The sequence below is a fragment of the Vipera berus genome (genome assembly GCF_964194415.1).
Source record: "Vipera berus genome assembly, chromosome: 1".
In the NCBI taxonomy this organism is placed as follows: Eukaryota; Metazoa; Chordata; class Lepidosauria; order Squamata; family Viperidae; genus Vipera; species Vipera berus.
In genome coordinates this window covers 36303392-36319922 of record NC_138202.1, presented here as the reverse complement: position 1 = coordinate 36319922, position 16531 = coordinate 36303392, and the positions used below count along the sequence as shown (strand labels likewise).

The 16531-nt window shown below is 46.5% G+C and overlaps 2 long non-coding RNA genes across 2 annotated transcripts in view; one reads left to right on the top strand and one right to left on the bottom strand.

Moving 5' to 3' along the window:
• Nucleotides 1–4206: 4206 nt before the first annotated feature.
• Nucleotides 4207–6744, bottom strand: LOC308679180. The gene is made up of 2 exons (XR_014028716.1): nt 6364–6744; nt 4207–4915 (listed from the first exon to the last, which is right to left on the bottom strand). It is a non-coding gene; the product is annotated as an uncharacterized lncRNA (long non-coding RNA).
• The window catches only part of LOC308679176, a 121339-nt gene continuing 109939 nt past the window's right edge, over nt 5132–16531 (top strand). The window contains exon 1 of the long non-coding RNA XR_014028715.1: nt 5132–5155. This is a non-coding gene — a long non-coding RNA (uncharacterized lncRNA). The remainder of the gene's footprint in view (nt 5156–16531) is intronic.

Here is a 16531-nt window from a genome sequence, read left to right as displayed (position 1 = left end):
AACACCATTACTAGTACCTTGAATCTCACCCGGAAGACAACTGGCAACCAATGCAGCTCACGGAGCAGAGGTGTAACATGGGAGTATCGGGAGACTCCCAACACAACTCTCGCGGCTGCATTCTGTACCAGTTGGAGCCTCCGGGTGGTCTTCAAGGGCAGCCCCATGTAGAGAGCGTTGCAGTAGTCCAGACGAGAGGTCATGAGCGCATGAGTGACCGTGCATAAATCATCCCGGCTTAGATAGGGCCGCAACTGGCGCACCAGGCGGACCTGGGCGAAAGCCCCCCTAGTCACAGCCACTATGTGGTCTTCCAAGGTAAGCCGTGAATCTAGGAGGACTCCCAAGTTGCGAGCCCTATCTACAGGGGGTAATAATTCACCCCCCATAGAAAGAGATGGAATATCCGAATAAACCCGGGATGAAGGTATGCAAAGCCACTCAGTCTTGTTGGGGTTGAGTTGAAGTCTGTTCCTCCCCATCCAGACCCGGACCGCTTCCAGGCAACGGGACATCACGTTGAGGGCATCACTGGGGTGGTTTGGGGTCAAAAGAAAAAGCTGGGTATCATCAGCATACTGATGATACCCAACTCCAAAGCCACGAATGATCTCACCCAGCGATGACTGTGTGATTGGCTGTCTGAGACTGACATGAGTTTCATCAGCTTATCTGTAGATAGTAAATTATATTTATTATTTATTTTCAGAATCTGTATCAGAATTATTTTGAGGTAGCAAGGCTAACTTATTTTTTGTCTCCATTTACTGTCTTGCCTTTTATTTTCTTTAAACTGCCCAGTTTATAAGGGTTATGGGTTTTTTTCTTTCTTGGGTGAATGGAATATTTTGGCTGCTCCTGCAGGAGTTCAGCTCAGCTCTCGGCATTCCGTAAGCAAGATGCTAAAATGAGGAAAAATGCTTTGTGACATCACAATGCAATTTCTCACTCTTTTGAACTTACGTCAACTCTTTGCAAGGGACAGCAATTCCACCACAATATCATAAAGTGCTTTTCAGTGCTTGCACCATCTTACATTTTCCACCGTCGCTTTTTTCAGCATTCTCGGTATGGGTTCACCTCAGAAATCTAATTGCATTATTAGGAGAGTTTTTTAGTCTGAGTATATGAATGCTGAGCTAAAATAGGCAATAATATTTCTTTTTGCAAACTTGATCTGATGTGAATAAAGAAAAGGGAGTGCAATTTTAAGTTTGTATTTAGCCATAAAACAGAATTACTTCTTTTGATAGTGATACTGCATTTACTCCAAGCTGGAATATCTGATATAATGAACTCTTATAATGAAATCTCTGAGGCTGAGATATGAACAGACTAGGTAAATTTCTGAACTTATCTCAAACTTCCATTATTATCCTAGTATAGGAACTAGTTGTCCTATTGACTAATTATATTTTATACTATATTTTATACAGACCGTCTTATATAAAGCAATTGTTCCCACATCTTTTACAGCTTGCTAGAAATGCATAACTTGCAGTAATACACCAAACAGAAATCCAAACAGGAACTTTATTTTTTATATATCTTTTCTGTCTTCTTTCTGCCCTGCTATTCATGTCTTCAAATTATGAGGAACTCATTTAGTCTTGATGTGTAAATTTCAATTTTACCAAATGAATATTTGAGATTTAGAGCAGTGAAGAATAAATTGTCCATAAAAATATCTCTATACGTAGAATTTTCCTTTTTATAGGCCTAGCTTTATCATTGCAATTGATGCTCCCCACATCCACTTGTACACAACCACTTACCTATTTTGTCTTTTATTTTCTTACTTGCCAATTCATAAAAACTTATGTTTATAACAACATTGAGAACTGAAATTATCTTTGAAATAGCTACGGCAAATGATGCCTCAGGTTCACTGTGTCTTTGAAAGAAAACAGATGCCTTGCATCCTGGAACATGGGGAGGCAGCTACAACCACGTGTGGCCAATAGAAGAATTAACTCACTTTTCACTCTTGCTAATATCCTGTTCCAAATCCTACCTCCTGAAGCTCCTTTTGCAGCAAGCAGTTTCCATTTGGGTCCGGATACCTGTATGTATGCACAACACATGGTATGGTCCTTATCTGGACATCTTATTGTTCATTCAGCAAGTCTCTTCTTGATGCCAAAAGCAACAATGAAATAGTCCTGTTCTCAGCTTGTCTTTGCTATATAGCAGTGTGTTTCATTCCACAGTTGGCATGACCAGTGTTGTTTTAGCATTTTGCTTTCTCTGAATTCTCCTCACTGCCCTGCTCTGTTTTTAGGGGATTTGGAATTCAATCATAACAGCGAGTATTGTTGGAAGTCTGAAGGACTCTTTATCTCTGGAATGTTATTCTGATTTTAATATTTCTGTATCAGAATCTTACCATGCTGCCGGCATCAAGTTCCCTTCGTCCAGTGCGCTCCCACAGGGAGGGTCTTCTCAGGGTGCCACCGGTAAGAGATTGCCGGCGGACGACACCCAGGGATAGGGCCTTCTCAGTGGGGGCGCCTGCCCTTTGGAACCAGCTGCCAGTGGAGCTGAGGACTGCCCCCGACCTCCGTTCATTCCGCCGGGACCTGAAGACCTGGCTCTTCGAGCTCTCTGGCCCAGGCTGAGAATTAATCTTAATTTTAACTGGGGTTTTATTTATGCAGGGACAAATATATTTTTTAAAATTTGTTTTTAACTTTTGTATCTTGGTTTTTTTAATTACCCTGTAAACCGCCCTGAGTCCTTCGGGAAAGGGCGGTATATAAATGTAATAAAATAAATAAATAAATAAATAAATTATCAGTTCCATCTTGCATGACCGCCATTTCAATTACATCCCCCAATAGATTTGAATCCATGCACGAATCCATCCATTCCATCACACAAAGAAATTCTCCCTTTGTTTTTCTGACATATAACTTTGTAATTTGCAATTTGTATTTTTGAATAACTTAAGAAGGAAGAAAATGTAAGAATCTGACGTCAGAGATACTTCTGGCCAGCCTTGATTTGGGACTTTTATTTATATGGAAAGTACAAAGAACTGGGAGGAGAATTTTATTGCAATCATCTTTTCTTAAACAACCTTTTTCCAGTTATGTTGGAATTAACAGCTCCCAAAATGCTACTCTGCACTGGTTTAGGAAAGGCACCAGGTTTGGGAAGGCTCATTTGGTGAAACCAGCAAGAAACCTTTCTATTTAAAATTCATTTCACCACTCAGCAGAGTGATTGGGTAATGTAAATATTCCAACTATACATAAATGCTCCTGTGAATATGGGATCATTACCATATTTAAAATTAAAGTACAACAGGCAGCAAGTTTGCAATGAGCATATTGACCTCCACTGTGATGCACTGATTCCCAGGAAAATTGATATTCTTTCTTTCCCCCCCCCCCATCCCTTCAAACAAGGAAAAAGGAGGCAGCAGAAGCCAGGAATCCAGGTTGTCATACAGCAGCCAGGAGAAAGTGGTAAGAGTCACAGTGCCCAGCAGCCAGCCAGGGATTGGAACACATTTGTAACATAGTTAGGTGTCTGCAGGGCAGGGAGGCAAATGACAAAACTAGCATCACACCATTGCAACATAAGCGCCACCTTTTTGAATGTGCATTGTAATGTTGCATGCAATACAAATGTCATGGAGCAGATAGCATGACACTGCCGTCATCATTTTGAGAAAAGTGTCAGACAATGCAAATGCCTCTGGCGTTTTCTTCCAACTCATCACTGAGGCATTACTGATTATCTATATGGTCAGATTTGCATTGGGATAAGAGAATTTCAGAGGGACGCGGTGGCTCAGTGGGTTAGGACGCTGAGCTTGTCGATCGGAAGGTCGGCAGTTTGGCGGGTCGAATCCCGAGTGCCGCGTAACAGAGTTGAGCGCCTGTTACTCGTCCCAGCTTCTGCCAACCTAGCAGTTCGAAAGCACGTCAAAATGCGAGTAGAAAAATAGGGACCACTCCGGTGGGAAGGTAACAGCGTTCCGTGCGCCTTTGGCGTCTAGTCATGCCGGCCACATGACCACGGAGACGTCCTCGGACAAGCGCTGGCTCTTCGGCTTTGAAACGGAGATGAGCACCGGCCCCTAGAGTCGGAAACGACTAGCACGCGTGTGCGGGGGAACCTTTACCTTTACCTTAAGAGAATTTCATAGCTTGCAGTTACAGCCTAATGTCTAGGATTTCTAGGATCTATAAACTAGGATTCTATTTTTTTTCCTGTCCTGCTTCTAAATTCCAGTTGGGCATTAGGACAGGAACTGTGGAAAGGGGTTCAACCCCAGTGAAAAAGGGCCCCTAAAGATGCTGTTCACTGCTGGAGGGAAGGTATATTGTCCAGGCTAGCCTTGCGCAAAGATGCCTCTGCTGTATGTGCAGGATTTAAACTCTCCAGCCTGCTACAGCCCCAACTTCACCCGGTGACTATTAAAAAAAAATACTGTCTGGCGGTCTTTATATAAGGGTATATATATGGCAAGGCGTAGACCAACGCACCTGCAGGCCAGAGAGGCAAATGCCAAAACTAGCATCACGCCATTGCAAGGCAAGCTCTTTAAAGCCGGGCTCTTTGAAACGGAACAAACCCTGCCGTCTCTTGAGTACCGTTCAACTCTCATTAGAGAACTGTGGAGATGAAGCCACCTGACCGGAGAGAGATGCGGCATCCCAGCTCTGCGGCAGGCCGGCCGACCGGCCGTTCACGCTTGCCTTGTGCCCGGCCGATGAATCCGAGGCCTCAGGAGCCCGTCACGAGTCAGTGGCGAGGGCGGCTCCGCCTCCAGGCGGCGGCGGCGGCGGCGGCAGCGCTATTTCAGAGCCCTTGCCAGCCAGACGCGCTCCGGCTGAGAGCTGCCGCTGTCCTCGCGTGAACTCGGCTCGTTGGCTGCCGCAGAGGGAGCCGGGGGCGCGCAAGGCTAAGAGAGAGAGGGAGGGAGGGAGGGAGGGAGAGAGAGGGGAGAGAGCGAATGAGCGAGGCAAAGAGGCAGATTGGCAAACGCCCCCTCCCTCCTTGGAGGCACATAGAGAAAGCGATGCTAGCTAGCCAGCCTTGCCTTTCCCACCCCCGCCCCCCACCCCCACCCGTTTGAAGTGGGGAGGAGGGAGGGAGCCCTAAATAATCATTCCGCGGGGAGAAAGGCAGGCAGCCGGGAGAGGTAAGATCCGAGGGAAGCGAAGGAACTAAGGGGGAGGCAACAAGCGTAGACAGAGTGGGTGTGGGGCGCGGGGGGGGGGAGGGAGCCCTTGAGACGAGAGGCGTCGAGGAGGCGCAACTCAGGCGGCCCGATCCCACGCAGAATTACTTAGAAGGCCTCAGTCAGGCGCCTTCCTCAGTAAGTAAAGGCGGAGGATTGCCCCCACCACCCCCACCACCCCCACCACCACCCTCGTCCTCTCCTTCAGTTGGGCGTGTGCATGGTGGGGAGGGTAAAACTGCTGAGCTCTGCGGAGCCTGGCAATCGGGGCCCAGGTTTAAGCGAAGCGGCAGCCGAAATGTAAAAAGGAGGAGAGGAAGGAAGGAAGGAAGGGAGGAAGGAAGGAAGGAAGGAAGGGCAGAGCTGGGCTGGTGGGAGAGCTTCGAGCCCCAGCCCCTTCCGCGGAACGCTTTCCGCCGCTTTCAATTAGGCTCTCGGCCAGACTCCTGCTGGAAGTGAATAGAAGCCCCATTGAAAGAAGGAATACCTTCCTCCTCCACCACCCCCACCACCCCCACCACCCCCTCCCCCCAAAAGAAAGCAACGCCTGAGCCGCCCCAAGCTGAGCGCGTCGGTGTTTTGGCTTCTCCTCCGGGGGATTGCGGAGGCGGAGGAAGGAGTGGTACAGCCCGCTTTGTTTCCCAGTGGAAAAACGAGCCCGTTTCGAAAAACCAGTGCCCTCGGGTCACCTGGCGTCGGTCAGGAGCAACCCGCGCTGCCTTGGCCGAAGGTGTAATTATTACCTAATCTAACAAGCTTATCCCCCGATCGGCCATTGAAAAGGGAGGGGAGGCTGGAGCGGCGGAAGGGGCGGGATGGCTGGCGTCGAGCGAGCTGTGCCCTCGGTTGCCCTTTCCGCAAAAAGTCCGCTCCTGCGCCTGTTCCTGTGATTTCATCAGAGCGACGGGTGCGCGCTCCGACAGCTTAGACCAGCGTTTCCCAACCTTAGGAACTTGAAGATGCGTGGACTTCAACTCCCAGAATTCCCCAGCCAGCTATGCTGGCTGGGGAATTCTGGGAGTTGAAGTCCACGCATCTTCAAGTTCCTAAGGTTGGAAAACGCTGGCTTAGACGAGGAAGGGCCCCCGAAGAGGTTTCTTGCGGAAACCCCGGCCTCCCTTCTCTCTCTCTCTCTCTCTCTTTCTCTCCTGCCGGACGATTGTGCCAACCTGCCCCTTTGTGCGTTGCCTTTTCGCGTCTTTCTGCCTCGTCCTCTCACGGCTGCCTCTCACTGATTTCGTGCGCTTCAGCTCCCGCCTGCTTAACTGCGAGCCGTGCCAGCCGGTTCCAAGATCCTCTCCGGCTGGGTGGCTCGATTTCCAGGGCTCTTCCGGCTTGTCTGTGAGCGCCGGCGTCGCTCGCATAACCGGACCAAGTGACGTAATCGCAGCAGTAATCTACATCGCAGGATAAGATCAGGGATGTCCGGAGAGGGCACGTCCGATAATGAAGAGTGGGCGTGGGGACGAACTGGCGTTGGTTATTTCCAACCATTTTTGTAGCACTTTCAGTAGGGATGGTGCTTTCCCTCATCTAATGTTTAATACTGGGGAAACAGAGATAGATGGGGTGATAAGAGATCACGGGAAGCAAACCTACAGGTTCATTTTGTTCATAACTAAATATCCTGCTTCCAAGAAGTCTTAACAGGGAGTAAGTGGCATAGGGTCATTTTTGGGTGTAAGTGGTCAGTTAAGGTCGGCCTAAGCTCTGAATCTTGGATGCCTAATGGGAGCAGCAAAGAGTTTGTTTCCTTGTATTTTTGCTGGCGCCTAGTGGTCGACCTGATTCTTACAACCTAGATACAGTGGACCTGGTTCAGCAGGGATTTGAATCACTAGGTGGTACCTTACTTGCTTGCCAATTTTCCCACTTATTAAAAGGATTGGTGCTAATATCTTCCTCCTGCTACAGAACTTCAGTGCGCACACAAACAGGCTCAGTAGATACCGTGAAGGGAAAAGATTTGAAAATTACAGAGACATGGGCTCCGGCTCTTCTTCCCAAGAGACTCAAACTCAACAGGTGTTTATGCGGAAGCCTAAAGATCTTTCTGAAACTGAAAAATTAAAGAAATGTATTAGGCACAATATAAGGAGGAGTGGTGAGAAAGGCCAGACAGCTCCTGGATCTTGATCGTGTGATCAAAGACAAATGATACCCCTAAATCCCATCACTTTCAGTGATAGGTATTGAAGCCTTGCTTAATAATTTTCAGCTGAAGCTTCAAAGGCCTTAATTTATTTAAGAATACCAATAAAAAGGAATATTTGTAGCTCAGGATTGAGGAGGGCTCCTTGATGCCCTCTGAGCTGGTTTTCTTGCAGACGTTTCATTATCCAAACCAGGTAACATCATCGGTGCCGTTGTTACCTAGTATGGACAATGAAACGTCTGCAAGAAAACAACCAATCTCAGCACAAGGAGCCCGCCCCAATCCTTACTTAAGAGTATATTACTTTTGTCTGTACTCCAAACTCTTTATCAGCAACTTTCATCTACAGCAGGGGTCTTCAAACTTGGCCCTTTTATGAGTTGTGGACTTCAACTCCCAGAATTCCTCAGCCAGGCATGCCTGCTGAGGAATTCTGGGAGTTGAAGTCCACAACTCATAAAAGGGCCAAGTTTGAAGACCCCTGATCTACAGGACAGCTTGCATTGTCTTACTCTAATTTTGCCAGTGCCATTAAGAGGTAAATAGTGGCATCTATCATCCCCAACTGCTACATAACTTTTGGCAATAAAGAATGTTAAGTGTGCATTCCGCACCCCATAAACAAGGAACCCTGTGCATAGGATTGCAATGAGCCTCACTGATTCCAGCCATTACATTTGGCAGTTGGTTTATAAGTAGAATGCATGTACGTGTAGACAGATACAAAATAAACCACAGTAAACATTCAACAGGAATCTATAATTCTAAATTCAGTTATGGAGAGTAAATCCCATCCCTGGTCCAGCACACATCTATTCCAAAGCCCCACTGAGCGCAATGTGGTTTCTCTCATGCTAAGTAAACAGTCCCAATATATTAATCCATCACCCCCTCCAATTTCACAGGATACATTCTTAGTTTTTTTTTAAAAAAAAATCATTCCTTTAGGTTCCTGAGACACACTAACCCACCCCCACCCCCCCGCGCGCCCATAGGTGATGGAGAGTAGATCCCCTTCTGTTGGGGCCATGCTTACTTGCAAGGAGTTAGTCAATGATAAACTTGAGAAATATTGCAGACTGTCTAAGAGTCCTGGATTGCTCCGCAGAGAGAAAAATTGACTCAGCGGCGTTGCAGCCTTGGGCCGCCCCTGGTTGCGAAGCAGGAGGGAGGAGGCCGGGCGAGCACATACGTAGCTCTGCTTGGGATTATGAGGACTTTATCCTCAGATGACTCGGTTGCCGCCTCCGCCTCCTTCCCGCCGCTCTTATGTTTCGCTCTGCTCCCAGGGCGCTCGCGAATAGGATTTTTAAACTCCAGCTGAGTGATTTCTTGAACCAGCGAGTTTGGGGGAGATAAGACGGGGAATTATTTTTTTCCCCTGAATCATCTTAAACACGCCTTGCCCCCATTTCCTTTCGGCCCCACGCTCACTGCCGCTCACACACCCTTCCCCAAAGCCCCAGTCCCAAGCTGACCGAGAAGCCAGGCACCACGACTTCTCACTCTCCGACAGAGGAACCGGCAGTTCGTTTTAGACGCGCACGAAGTTTGTTCAAGTCCTTCGGGACAGGCAGGCACCCTCGAGCCACTGTTTGTAAGGCTGTGCGAAGTAATCATATATTCCGCTTTGGCACTGAAAAATAAGGAGGTCCAGGGTGGTTAAAAACTTGCACGCTTATAAAATCGGAGGGTAGTGAGGCTCCAGACACCTGACACTTCAATCCGAGAGATGCGTAGAACCTGTTACTCTACTTGGGAGTGAGATTCATTGAAAGCTACAGGGTTCACTTCGGGAAGATTCCGATGGAGGAATTTTTTTTTCCCCCGGCCAAGGCTGTTCGATTCTTCAGGTGGGATTCAGTCATCAATGTTCAGTTTTTGTCAGACTGTCGTGGCCCTCACACTTAGGCTCACCTCCCGCTTTTAGGCTGTCACCTGAGGCAGCGCAGCAAGCCCCGTTAAGACCATTGGGTGTTATTTCTGGGTAGACAAGAGCAGGCTTGCAGCGGCAAGCTGATCTTTAATAAGAAACCAACACGCAGCGCGATCCTGGGTTGTTGACAGTTCAGGTCAGGGGTCTTCAAACTTGGCCCTTTTATGACTTGTGGACTTCAACTCCCAGAATTCCTCAGCCAGCTTTGCTGGCTGAGGAATTCTGGGAGTTGAAGTCCACAAGTCATAAAAGGGCCAAGTTTGAAGACCCCTGGTTCAGGTCAATAATAATTGGGCCTAAATACCTGCAAGCCTTATTCCCAAGAAGGAACGTTTAGGATCGCACCCTTATTTGGGGTTGGCAAACATCGATTTCTTCGGGGGGGGGGGGAAAGCGGGAAGGTTTGCGTTGGGCTCACTGCGGCTCTCGGAGCGGCGCGTCGAGATGAATTGGGCGCCCTGTCGGGAACGAGAGAGCGCGGAGGCGAGGAGGTCTCCTCAAAAGCTCTGCGACTCGAGAGTTCAGCGCCTCTCTTCGGCTCCGCAGTGTTTAACCTCCCTGTTCTCATGGAGGGGAATAGCTTCAAGCTAGGCAGAAAGGAGCTCCGGAAGAAGGCAAAAGAGCAAACCGGTTCTGTGCTGTTACCACGAAAACCGCAGGGAGAGTCAGCAGAAGTCGAGTTCGACTTCGCTTTATATCCGGCCAACCTCTTTATAACCGTACCTGTGCAGCTGGGTATTTACCACTAACCGTTAACTTTAGTTCACGTTCCCCTTTTCTCTGGGGGAGAAGGACTGGATGTCCTCTAGGCATAGTATTTATTCTCTTCCCCCCCCCCCGCAAGGGGAACAGAGGCATCGCCCCCAAAGGCTTTAAGTCAGGGGTCTTCAAACTTGGCCCTTTTATGACTTGTGGACTTCAACTCCCAGAATTCCTCAGCCAGCTTTGCTGGCTGAGGAATTCTGGGAGTTGAAGTCCACAAGTCATAAAAGGGCCAAGTTTGAAGACCCCTGCTTTAAGTGTAGGTGTTTGGCATTAGAGTAAGTTCGACATTAGAATAAGTTCGGCTTCACTTCCTGAGGTCGGACTCTGAAGGCTGGTTAATCGGCCAGAAGGATGGGAGTTGGTTGATTTAGCTTATCTGCCCCCCCTCCCTTCCTCCCGGGAAATTTCCCGAAAACTCGGGACTCAGCGGAAAAACCGGTGGGTTTTCTGAGACTTGGTCTGTCTGGAAGAAGTAAGGACTAACCGCTACCTATACCAACCGGAAGACTGGAGCTGTCCTTGTCTTGCAAAATCAGTTTTTGCCAGCTGAAAGGCTAGGAATGAAGTGTATTATAGCATCCGATTCCGCCTGCGTCGTCTGATAAAAGCCTAGTCTCGTTCGCGGAGCCGTTCTAAGGAACTCTTTCGCAGACCGAAATTTTGTTTCGGAAATGAAAGGAGAAGGAGGACAATTTGCAGAAGAGTTCAGATCTGTTCTGCCGCGTTATTTCTGCCTGCGGACTCGCCCTGCCCTAGCTGGGAAATTCACCACCCGTCCTGACGCCAACGCGTTCAGTAAACAGGGCGTCGAATATCTCGCTTCAACGGGGGGGGGGTCCAAGAAAATTGCGGGGAAGCCTGACTCTCCCCGCATTAACTTCGCAGTTGAGGCACAAGCAAGATAAGGCGGTGTGTGGTGTGTGTGTGTGTGTGTAAAAGGTTACGGCCCCATGGAACCGCAACCCGTTCACAAGACGACGTGATCTGCATTCAGGGAAACGTACTTCTGAGGACAGAGGGATAAGGCTAGCCCTAACTCTGAGAGCCCTTGCTAAACCACCTGCTTCTTGACTGTTGATTTTTAGACCCACTGCTTTTATTGGGGAGAAGGTTAGCTTGATGCAGCAAAAGAAAAAGTCTACCGGATGTGCAGATGTACAGTTCACTCTAGTCCCATTTTTTACGTACTAGAAATAAAGCCTGATTTTAATTCCCAACGAAGCCTGCAGGTATATAGTCTTATGCACCTTTACAGCGGAACTGCCCCCCCCCCAGTAAGCGAGCCGAAGAGTGTAACCGTCGGGTGCTAAGCCCTTTGGAAATGAATAACGGGGTGACACGCTCCATCTGTTAGTGTTTAATGTGTGTGTCACCACGATACTCTTGTAAAATCTGAAGTCAGGATGACTCACCACAAAATAAAAGTATTTTGCGCTGCCCGGGTGGTGATCCCCCCCACCCTCCATGGCTGCTGCAGTCGGGCATCTAATTAACCGCAGAATAACTCCGATTTAACGGTGTCCCCCAAGGAGACACGAGAGGAGATTCTGGCACATGGAGGGGGGGCGGTTTGCCCAGCTCTCGCCCCAAATCCTCCAAACCCCTCGTCTTTTTTTCTTTCTTCGGTCAATTTATTCCGTTACTGGCTTTTTTTCCCCTCAGCGTATTACAAGTGGTTTTTTATCCATCCTGGCACCCAGTGCTCAAGAAGATGGCTTAGCCCCGGGATATGCGGGTCGGGTCAAAACCGAATATGTTCCGAATCTGTGGCGGTCATAACCACAATATACCTGGAGCAGTAATATCTTGTGCTGGGGACTGTTGATCAAATCGATTGCCCGACATTTTCCGCAACTATTGGCAGACAGGCCTTACCCCCGTCCCCTCAAAAAAAAATATCTTACAAATCTTAAAGGATCCGAAAGAAAATAAGGAAAGAGTCCAGCGAAAGGAAGGGAGTGAGTTAAATAGCCTTGGTGGAGCAGTGGGCTAATGCCTCCTTAAGTAACACCAGCTGCCCGCAATTATTGCAGGTTCGCATCCCACCAGGCTCAAGGTTGACTCAGCCTTCCATCCTTCCGAGGTAGGTAAAATGAGGACCCAGATTGTTGGGGGCAATAAACTGACTTTAATGCCGCTTGGGGGGGGGCGACGAAAGCCCTAATAAGCAGGCATATACATAGAATGAAGGCTATTGCTAAGCACATTTGATTTGTGCTTAGATTGTAAGCCGCCCTGAGTCTTCGGAGAAGGATGGGATTAAAATAAAAATAAAAATAAAAAATAAATAAATATGGATGCTAGAAAACAAAAATACTAGGCAGGATACGGAAATTATCGCCCCCACCTTTTTTTTCCACGTAGCCTACTCCCTCGAGATTTCCTCGTGGTCTCCCATTAGGCAAGAGTGGAAACTAGCCAAATGACCAAATATCTCTACCTCCTAGGAATTAGATTAGAAAAACTTGCCGGCCCGCGGGCCGGTTTCATCATACCGAAACCGGGCCCATCCCATTGCCGGCAATGCAAAAAGATTCGCGATAGTCACGTGACGCGATGAGTTTAACACCCGTGGATTAGATCAAACTGATTCTTGCTCTGCTTCTGTCTTCACGCTAAACGATTTATAGGGGAAAGTTTGAGAGAGGGGAAGTGAAATAACAGCTGGCTTTCTAAAATAGAGTTATCAAGTAAATAAGGGTGAAAAGTGATAAAAGGGCAGGGAGCCTCATTAATCTGGTAGTCCTGCTAAAAACAGACCGGGCACCCAATTACCACAAACCTTTCCTCCGTTGTGGCTCACGCTCTCCTTTAAAGTTTAAAATCGAAGCCAGCGCTGCCAGATGAGATCGTGAAAAGTCAGATGGGGGGGAGGGGCGTGGAGGGTTTACGATGGAAGTGAAATTGCTTATGCCTGTCCCCTACAACTGCCAGGAGGGGATACTTGTTCCATATCAGTCTTTTACAATAACGCGTCCCATTTAATTAATTATAACAACAACGAAGTTAGTTCGCAGGAAAATTCAATAGGCTGAGAAAGGAGTCTGGTCAAAGGGCCACGATCCTCACTCCTCACATTGCAGCGGGTGCCTGGCCAGGTGGCCAGGTTTCGCGTGAAGCCACCGCTTTCTCTGTCTTCCCAAGGAAGGGACTACGGTAGAGATCAAAGAAAGAGCAGCTGTGAGGGAAGCCTGTCAGCTAAATTGGCAAAACCGGCGGGCAGGGCGGGAGAACAGGACCGCAAGCGCTGCACGATGCTCAGCTGGGAATGAGCCGCAGTCCCAACAGGACCCCGCCTGAGTAGCGCGTTGCGCCCTTTCCTTCCCATCTACCCCCTCCAGTTATTTATAGAAAGATCAAAAAGGAAGGCAGGATGCGCCTTTTGACGTGAACAGGTTCGAAATCAGAATGCAGAAGGTCCGGTGACTTTCCAATCGACGCAGAACGTGGAACGCTTAACCAACTAAACCAGGGGTCGGCAACCTCGGCTCTTTTATGACTCGTGGACTTCAACTCCCAGAATTCCTGAGCCAGCTATGCTGGCTCAGGAATTCTGGGAGTTGAAGTCCACGAGTCATAAAAGAGCCGAGGTTGCCGACCCCTGAACTAAACAAACAGCGCACTCGAGCGTGTGTGTGTGTGTGCGCGTGTACATGCAAGTTTGTTCCCGAATTGTTCCCCCAGAAACGTTTTCCCGCCTTTTTTTAATCCTCTCAACTAGACTTCGACGGTCCTTCTGACTTTCAAAGGAAAGCCATTGGTTGTTTTTTTTTGTTTTGTTTTGTGTTGCTTTACTAATTTTGTCTTCTATATTTTTTTTTTTTCACTGCTTTGTTTTGGTTGGTTGTTTTGCCTTCTGAATCGACTTGGGGAGCCTTTCTTCACATGGTATCTTACAAATAAGAACGAGAGTCATAACAATAACCATCACCGCTACTTTGGTGGGATTTTTATTTAGTGCATATTTTGTTTTACATTATCTTATGACTTCGTGAGCTTTTATTTATTTTTTCCCCCATTCAATCATGTCTGATTCTTAGAGATTGAGTGGACAAGTCCCTGCAGTTTTCTTGACAAGGCTCTTCATAAGTGATTTGCCATTGCCTCCTCCCTGGGTCTGAGAGAAAATGGCTGGCCCAAGGTGTTTTCCCTCACCCACCCACCCACCTACCTACCTACCTACCTTATTTCAGCCTTAAGAGAGAGTTTCATTGCAAATGTTTGGATTTATTTAAAATAATTATGTTGCCATTACCAGCTGGATGATTCCCAGCAAAATCAACTAGGCTATTTGAGAACAAGAGCCAAATTGATTTGTGGCAGAATATAAAAAAAGGAGTTTGGGGCACCTATCATATGTTTTTTCTGGTGCATGATAATCCAGTGAAATGAATCAAATGTCATATTCCAATTTGTTAAAAAGAAACCCCAAAGATTTATCTGAGACTTATGAGATTTATCAGAATCAGTATAGGACATTCCTATTGTGGTCTTCACCCTGTCAACAAAAGTGCGTATAGTCAAGGCTATGGTCTTCCCAGTTGCAATGTATGGCAGTGAAAGCTGGACCATAAGAAAGGCTGAGCACCAAAGAATTGAGGCCTTTGAACTCTGGTGCTGGAGAAGACTCCTGCGAGTCCCTTGGACTGCAAGGCGATCAAACCGGTCAGTCCTAGAGGAGATCAACCATGACTGCTCTTTAGAAGGCCAGATCCTGAAGCTAAAACTCAAATACTTTGGCCACCTAATGAGAAGGAAGGACTCACTGGAGAAGAGCCTAATGCTGGGAAAGATTGAGGGCAAGAAAGGGACAACAGAGAATGAGGTGGCTGGATGGAGTCACTGAAGCAGTAGGCGTGAGCTTAAATGGACTCCAGAAGATGGCAGAGGACAGGAAGGCCTGGAGGAACGTTGTCCATAGGGTCGTGATGGGTCGGACACGACTTCGCAGCTAACAACATTGCGGTCTTGGAAAGCTTGACCTACAGTCATGGTTGGATTCTGGTTTGTTGTTTTTTTGTTGTTTTTTGTTGTTTTTTGCTGATTGGAGTTCAGCTGGGTGTTGCACCTGACAAATGTGACATAAGTTGGACTGAGTAAGATGCCCCAGAATTATCCAGTCTGTACAAGATTTTTTTTTAGGGTATTGCATACTGGGTCTTTTGTTTTCCAAACTAGTACCTTGTTTGCTTTAAACATCACATGGTTTAAAACAAAAATGGGAAGACTTCATACTTAAAGGAATATATTTGTTTTGCATATACAGACCCAGAAGGAAGGGGGAAGGGAGAGAAAGAGGGGGAAATTATTTCCAAAACTGAATGGAGCACACAATTCATCCAACTGAAACTTTATTCATCATTGTTCCACACTTTAATTCAGGAAGAATTTATCTTGTTGCTATTACGTTAGATAGCCTACTATAAAAAGTCAAAAGAATCTGACTAAATTTACACCTGACTCCTGTTCATAAAACCTATGGGCATTTGCCATAAACAAAGGTACTTTTTCATTTGCTGTTGATTAATTTTTAATTGCCATTTGTCCATTTTAAAACTTATTGACTAAGAACAGGCTTTATTTAATAAAGTACATTACCATGCCATGATTACCATCATAGGTATGAGTACAAAGTATTTTAACTAACTTTAATATCATTTTTTTCGGGTGTTAGAGTTAGTTCACTTTCACTTTCGGTTTTGCATACACATAGACATTCACAACACTCAATGTCTGCATCAAAAGACATTCAGACACCCCTACCTTAAATTTTATTTTTGTTCAAATTAAAATGCCTGGTTGATTTTCCCCATTAAGGGCTAATACATGTTTGCTATATGTACATTGTAGCCTCCATTTGCACACTTATGACTGAAAGGGCCTGGGTCCATTTTAATAAAAAAAACTACCAGTCAATTAACATACTTTCTTAAGATCTTTGGTGAATGCTCTTTATATCATAAAATCAAATCTTTCGTATGGTCATAGACCAGAATAGCTCTTTACACAGTTAGGGAGGCTATGGGATATCTGACATAAATTTTGTATACTTTTGTCTCAGAATCTGGATAAAGCCTGAGTTTGTAAAATGTTGTAAGACTTACCTCCACACAACTTCTGTTAGCTTTTAATGGTATGGGATATAGGATAGAATTATTTACATGTTTGAGATTCCATTATTCAAAGGATTTCCTCTCTGTTCATATATTTACCTGAAACTTCAGGAGAGACCCCCTTTTTAAAAATACTTGCTACGAGAACCACTTTAGAAAAGTCAGTCTGAAAGATGTGATTAATATTATGAATAAAAGTGAAGATGCTGCCCAGGGAATTAGAAATAGCTTTGGAGTCATTTAAAACAGGAAATTGTTCATAGGATGGCTATTAAAATGCTATTTTAAGCTTTTTGCTGTTGGTCAGAGATGAATTGTATACCTCTTTGCTTACAAATTTGATATGCAAATTAACTATCTCTTTCTGA